Below are 7,500 nucleotides of genomic sequence, written 5' to 3'. Positions count from 1 at the left end.
GTGTGTGTGTGTGTTGACTAATTATACCTTACTCAGGTGCTGGCTCTGGCTCTCGCTAATCACACACACTGGATCAGGCAGGTAATTGGCGGTGAGTTTGGAGTTGAGAGCCATAAGTGGAGGCTTACCTGGACACTGGCACAATTAATTGCCTGTTTCTTTTACAGGTGATGTGTTTATCTATCATACCAGCGCCCCCCCCACACACACACACACACACACACACACACACACACAGCATGCATAATTTACCGATGATTTCCTATGTCTCAATTCCACCTCCTCCTCCACACCCTTGTCCCCCCCCTCCTCCTTCCCTCCCCATCCTCCCCCTCCTCCCCTCCTCACTCCTTCCTCCCTCCCTCCCCCCTCAATCGTATTTATCTATCTTAACATTAAATGAATCCAAAGGAATTTTACCTTAGTTTATATTGTTTTAAAATCATTATTATAAAGGGAATAATTATTTACGATCAGTGTGTTCTATGTGTGTGTGTGTGTGTGTGTGTGTGTGTGTGTGTGTGTGTGTGTGCGTGTGTGTGTGTGTGTGTGTGTGTGTGTGTGTGTTTGTTTATGTGTGTGAGTGTGTGTGTGCAGGATAGTTCACTGAGCACACTCACTCTGTCCTATAACCTATTCATAGAACTTGTGAAGGGTCAGGTGTAGACAACAGGTATTGAAGGCAGGTAAAATAGGCGATACAGTGCTTCACAAGTTTCTTCACTGAGTTAACAATGGAGCACAATAGGGGTAGTGATGAAGGCGTATAGAAGGATCACACACACACACACACACACACACACACACACACACACACACACACACACACACACACTATCACATGCTCGCTTTACCATTGATACAAACATTGAAGTATTACAAGTGAAAGAAGAGTCAGTTTATAATGAAGTGTATAATGAAGGTAATGTGAGAGGGACTGAGATCCACACATTAGTCAGGAGGACTTTGTAAACATTACCCCGATGTTACTTTTCATTTTGTAAATATTTCAGATAATGTAATATTCATTTTTAACTCATAAAGACCGATAAAATTTGGTGTCAGTCAGAAGGGAAAAAAAACTTGTATTTTGCGTGGGAGGAGTTTGATCTGGTGTTAAGGGAGGGCATTATGTCATAAGCTTTACCTGTGGTCGTGATTCATTTATGGAGACTAGAGGCTCAGGTGGTATCAGGTGTGAGATGAAGAGTAACGTTCACACACGGAATGGTTAATAGGTTTGGTGCAAGAGTGTATGACGTCAACAAGAAATTAATTCATTAGTTGTGAGAATTTAATTGGTACCAGTCACTCACGGTCTTGCACGCTCATAACCTCTCACTCACTCACTCACTCACTCACTCACTCACTCACTCACTCACTCACTCACTCACTCACTCACTCACTTAATCCTTGAAATACTATAACCAAATATTTTACTTCGATAATATTGTACTCAGGGGCAAATTTTCATCGTACTCAGGAGGTTGAGATTGTACTCAAGGACAGAGGGAGAAATTAAGACAAGACTGAACGAATCGAGGGAGGGAGGAAGAAAGACAGGGAGAGAAGGAGACAGAGAGAAAGACATTGAGAGAAGAAGGGAGGTAGGGAGAAAGACAGAGAGGGAGGGAAGAAACAGGGGAAGGAGGGAGAAAGATAGACAGAGAGGGAGGGAAGGAGGCAAGCTGTCACACGGTTAATATCATCAAGATGGTATTTCAGTCAGTAAAAGGTTGTGTGGTGGAGCGGTACAAGGGAGTGATGGATGCACCTCAGGTACCTGGTGATATTAGTGATGGTGGAGAGGCCTTGTCTCTCTCTCTCTCTCTCAGGAACCTCGGGAACATGAATACAAACATCGTAATGATAATATATACAATTAAGGACCTATATATAGCAACATCGAGAAGAGATGCCACACTCGATAACACACACGGGCGCTCTGACGTCACTGGCACCCAATACAACCCAAAAAAGAAAAAAAATTAGTTTCGAATTTTTTCATTTTCACAAGGTTGAGAATTCTGCCGTAGTATAATAATAATAATAATAATAATAATAATAATAATAATAATAATAATAATAATAATAATAATAATAATAATAATAATAATAATAATAATAATAATAATAATAATAATAATAATAATAATAATAATAATAATAATAATAATAATAACAGGTTTAAAGATGATATTGTTAAGTGAGATTTAATGCAGCCTTAAAATGTGAGATTTATAACACAGTCCAGTATTGTGTGTGTGTAAACTGTTATGGTATTAGGTTTTATGTAATGTGTTGAGGTGTAAAAATAAACAAAGCCTTGGGACTTAACGTATATATAATCCAGATTTTGCGATAGATCGATAGATAAATAGACCGGTAGATAGATAGATAGATAGATAGATAGATAGATTGATAGATAGATTTTTATAATATCTTCAACAGCAAGTAAATACAACTGTTGTAAATGGATGTTAGGTTAAAAATAAATAATGAAGAGGAGATGAAATATGAGGAGGAGGAGGAGGAGTGAGAGATGAGAGAACAGAGGGAAGTAGATGGAGGGGTGATGAAAGGGGGGGGTAGAGGTGGGGGGAAGGGGGGATGGGTGTCGAGTGGAGAGAAGGGTGGGGGGGGGGGACTGAGGGAAACATTGTAGGTATAAGTGAAAGGTTAAAGTTCACACAGTAATGGCCAACTGAGGTCAAATGATGAGGTCAGTGAGGCGTAATACCTGAGATGGTCTGATTATTTATGCCGGGATGATGACCTTCTTCTTCTTCTTCTTCTTCTTCTTCTAATTATTATTATTATTATTATTATTATTATTATTATTAGTTCAGTTCATCATTTACCCAATTATTAAAAAATACATGAACTATTCTTTAATCATTTTAATGGATAATAAAAAAGTCATTGATTATTATTTTCATGTTATTAAAAGTTGAGAGGAGACGTCAAGTAATTTGTCTTATAGAAATGAGTTGGAAGATTAAATCGGTGATGTGTGTGTGTGTGTGTGTGTGTGTGTGTGTGTGTGTGTGTGTGTCTGTGTCTGTGTGTGTGAATGGCTGTGTTTTTCCCTTGTTATGAGTCATCTTTACTCTACCCTGACAGACTTCCGGCCATGTTAGTGTACTGTACCTGAGTCTCGTTCCCTGCCCTTGCCCACCCTCCACACCGTATGATCACCGTGTTTATGAACGAGAGAGGATGTGTGTTTTGTGTGTGTGAGTGTTTATATATATATCCTGTTTGTGAGGAGTTGTCTTTGTCACTTGGTTATAAACAACAATACAGTGTAGTTATCTGACCCGGACTGCACAGGTAAAACACGTTCATATATCTTTGTTTGACATGAGCGAAGGTTTTTAAAAGTCTCCAGTCGCCTCGGATATCGGTTACTAATGAATGGTTCTTGGTATAATTGTGTATCTGGATGGGGAAGGGACAAGACTTGTCAAAGAGAGAATTTTAGATTATTATTTCTCTCTCTCTCTCTCTCTCTCTCTCTCTCTTCCTCAAAACACATTGGTTCAACTCTCACTCGTATTAACTGAAGGTGTTATGGTGATCGACACACAGTGAAACACATTAGGTTGGTTTAGAAATACCCTGAGTATGGTAATGTCTCCCTTAAAACAAATATATATTATATTTTCTCCTCACGTAAATACAAGTTTTAAAAGACATCAACCACAAGAGACATCAATAATAATAAATGACAGACACTGCATCAATATGTATTAGTTGATAATTAAATACAAACACTTTAAAGGGGGGGTGGTGGTGGGGGTCTTAAATAAAAACCTGACAGGATTTGCGCCACAACAGATTAAAACACTGATGACCGATAACCACTACCGTAACTCACACATTAAGATGAAAACAATAAAATATTCAGAAAATAAAAACGAAATTAAAAAAAAAAAGAATAAAAAAAATCAGACACAAACTTAATTAAGAGTTTGTTTATGTTCTTCTTGTTCTGTTATTGTTGTTATTTTGTTGTTGTGTTGTTGTTGTTGTTGTTGTTGACGGTAGTGACCTTCCCATCCCTTGTTATCCTTATATAAAATAGTCTCCTCTGTCTCCCTAAACACAGGTTATGACTCACACTTTAACTCATAACACTGGGGCCTCTTAATATATATTCCCTACTAAATACTTTATGAGTCACAATTTTGAGTTAACTTACAAAAAAAAAATCACCAAGACTCATAAATTTTTTCTGAAGTAGATATCAAGAGTTTGGAAGACTTAGATGATTTTGAAATAGATTAATTATTGTTGTTTATTTCACCATGATGACGAGACAACAGCACTCGTTATATCTGTTGAAGAAATGTCTCACAACGAGGCTGAGAGATGTGGTCCAATTCTCTGTCATTGAGCCATATGTCTCGTGGGCGTTGTTGGCTTATTCTTATATGTCTTAATCCCTTGATGACGATGAATTAACCCCTTGATGACGATGAATTAACCCCTTGAGAACGATGACTTAACCCCTTGAGGACGATAACTTAACCCCTTGAGGACGATGATTTAACCCCTTGAGGATGATGATTTAACCCCTTGAGAACGATGACTTAACCCCTTGAGGACGATAACTTAACCCCTTGAGGACGATGATTTAACCCCTTGAGGACGATGACTTAACCCCTTGAGGACGATGATTTAACCCCTTGATGACGATGAATTAACCCCTTCAGGACGATAACTTAACACCTTGAGCACGATGACTTGATGACTTGAAGGGTTATGTCATCGTCCTCAAGGCGTTAAAGGTTTGAATACATTTTCTATGGACTTCTTGAGGGCATCTGACCCGGTAGGCCTGTCAACCGTTTAATAATAGACTATAATTCGACTCATGTTAACTCTTTGGTCGAGGGAGCACAGTACTGCCTGGAGAAAGTCAATTTAGATACGAGTTCCTCCATAAAGTTTCAAGTTATTAATGAAGTGTGTTGGACAAAAGATGATTCACCATTCATAGAAACTTAACTAATAAAAAAAATATATTAAAGTTAAAATTAATAACTTTATACACTCCAAACTTTATTTTTAATTTAGAAAACATGAAATTGCTTGAGTTCAACGTTAACACTTCCCTGTGTGAGTGAGTGAAGGCAGCTGTAACACACCTTCATTAATTGTTCACCACTACAACACACTCACTCCACCACGCTTACCAAATAATTCACTCCTGTAAGAATACCAAAGTTTGTGTGTGTGTTTGTGTGTGTGTGTGTGTACTACAGACATTCACTACAATATTGTTTTAATAGATCATACAAACCATCACCAAACAAGAAGATTCATTCATACCTTCTAAATTTATTAAATCATCATCAAAGTAAATCGACAGAGAAATTTATTTTTACCCTGATTTTTATTTGTTGACGCAGCGGTATCGTATTTCACTGAATGTATTTTCCGGATATTGGGAACTGAATATGAGATTTTTAGGGGAAACAATTGGAAAACAAAATTACTGTGTCGTATTTAGCCAATTAAGCCAAGTCCTTTGTGCCTCGTGAAAAATCAGGAAAGGTTTGAGTGGAACAATGCGTCGGTGATCTATAAATAGTTCCACCCACCTCACTGTTCCTGTAAACTCATTGATAGTTGAAGAACAATACGGAAACACCTGAGGACTGTGAGGACTGTGTAGGTGTCTGGGAGCCTCAGTGTGTGTGTGGCTGTCTGGGAGCCTCTGTGTGTGTGGGGGTGTCTGGGAGCCTCAGTGTGTGTGTGTGGTCGTGTGGGAGCCTCAGTGTGTGTGTGGGCGTGTGGGGCCTCAGTGTGTGTGTGGTGTGTGGGGCCTCAGTGTGTGTGTGGGCGTGTGGGGCCTCAGGTGTGTGGGCGTGTGGGAGCCTCAGTGTGTGTGTGGGTGTGTGGGAGCCTCAGTGTGTGTGGTCGTGTGGGAGCCTCAGTGTGTGTGGCTGCCAACACCTGTACGTTCTTACCTTTATAAATAAAAAACAACACAGAAAAAACTAAATAGGAAAACTTTTATAAATAATGATATGTATATTAAGAGTGTTTAATCTGTCGGAACAAGACCACTAGGGAACGGATTCACAGATGCATGTGACTTGTCTTCCATGAACCTTTCAGAATTCGTCTTTGTGTTGTAGCATAAGTGAATCAGTTTTATGCGTTCTGGCTTCATTGAGAAAACAGATATATTTATGGTGTTCAAGTTATATTGCGTTTTTATAGCTGTAGTTATGATCAAATGACATAAAAATTGCGAATATGTTACCTAATTAAATTAACCTTAATAAAGTTACGGGGAAATTCAACTTACTCTTAATTAAACTAGTTAGACACTTTATCTTACTTCTCCCACCTCATGGCAGAATGTATCCTCAAGAACTGGGTTTATGAGCAACAGGTTCAGTACAGGTCACATTGAGATGATTAACTAACACACACACACACACACACACACACACACACACACACACACACACACACACACACACACACACACACACACACACACACACACACACACATGAACGGTAGCTATGCTTAAGCTCAGATATCAATTATAATAAACTTTAATAGATGATTTGATTAATTCGTAAGATGTGAGGCAGAGAATTCTACTACCTGTGACTCTCTCACACAGGTAGCCACAACAACACCTTAACAAGTTCAGTAAAGAACAAACTTCACCTTCTATAACAAACTGTTCATTAGTCACTCAAATAAACACTACAGGTTTGATATAGAAATAATTATCTCATTATATCTGTACAAATTTATATGTTAAATAGTCCCAATGTTATTTTTTATTTGGGTTAATTGTTATTATAATTGAAGGGAACTAAAAGGGTGTTTTATGTGCGCTTGGTTTTTGGTGTTTTTTTTTGTGTGTGATTATAACAAGTGAGTCGGACAATGGCTAGCCTCTGTGTTTTACCAAATAAGTTATACAATGGCTGTGTTGTTAAGTGTGACGACTGACCTCTGTTATGACCCACTTACTGATACCTGTGTGGGAGGGAGGTACACACACACACACACACATACTGTACATACACACACACACACACATATTTACACACACACACACACACACACAGACACACACACATACTGTATACACACACACACACATACACACACACACACACACACACACACACACACACACACACACACACAGACACACACACATACTGTACATACACACACACACACACACCCACACACACACACTCACACACACACACACACACACACACATACTACACACACCACACACACACCCACACACACACACCCACACCCACACACACACACACATACACACACACACACACACACTCCTGACATTTGGTGCCTGTGTGAGCGTCAATTTGTCTGTCTATTTCTCTATCTGTCTATTTTGTATCTCCTCTCTGTCTCTGTATCTTTGCCTTTCCGTCTCCATCTCTCACTCTCTTTCTCTCTCTTTCACTCATTTATTCTGTCCAT

General features: G+C 38.9%; 1 protein-coding gene across 1 annotated transcript in view; it reads left to right on the top strand.

The window, feature by feature from the left end:
- LOC121863387 (nephrin-like) overlaps window positions 1-7,500 on the top strand; it is a 90,146-nt gene that overhangs the window by 26,988 nt on the left and 55,658 nt on the right. The gene's annotated exons all lie outside the window — the stretch shown is intronic.

The sequence above is a fragment of the Homarus americanus genome, unplaced genomic scaffold (assembly GCF_018991925.1).
Source record: "Homarus americanus isolate GMGI-L3 unplaced genomic scaffold, GMGI_Hamer_2.0 scaffold47464, whole genome shotgun sequence".
In the NCBI taxonomy this organism is placed as follows: Eukaryota; Metazoa; Arthropoda; class Malacostraca; order Decapoda; family Nephropidae; genus Homarus; species Homarus americanus.
This window is presented reverse-complemented; position numbering and strand designations above follow the sequence as displayed.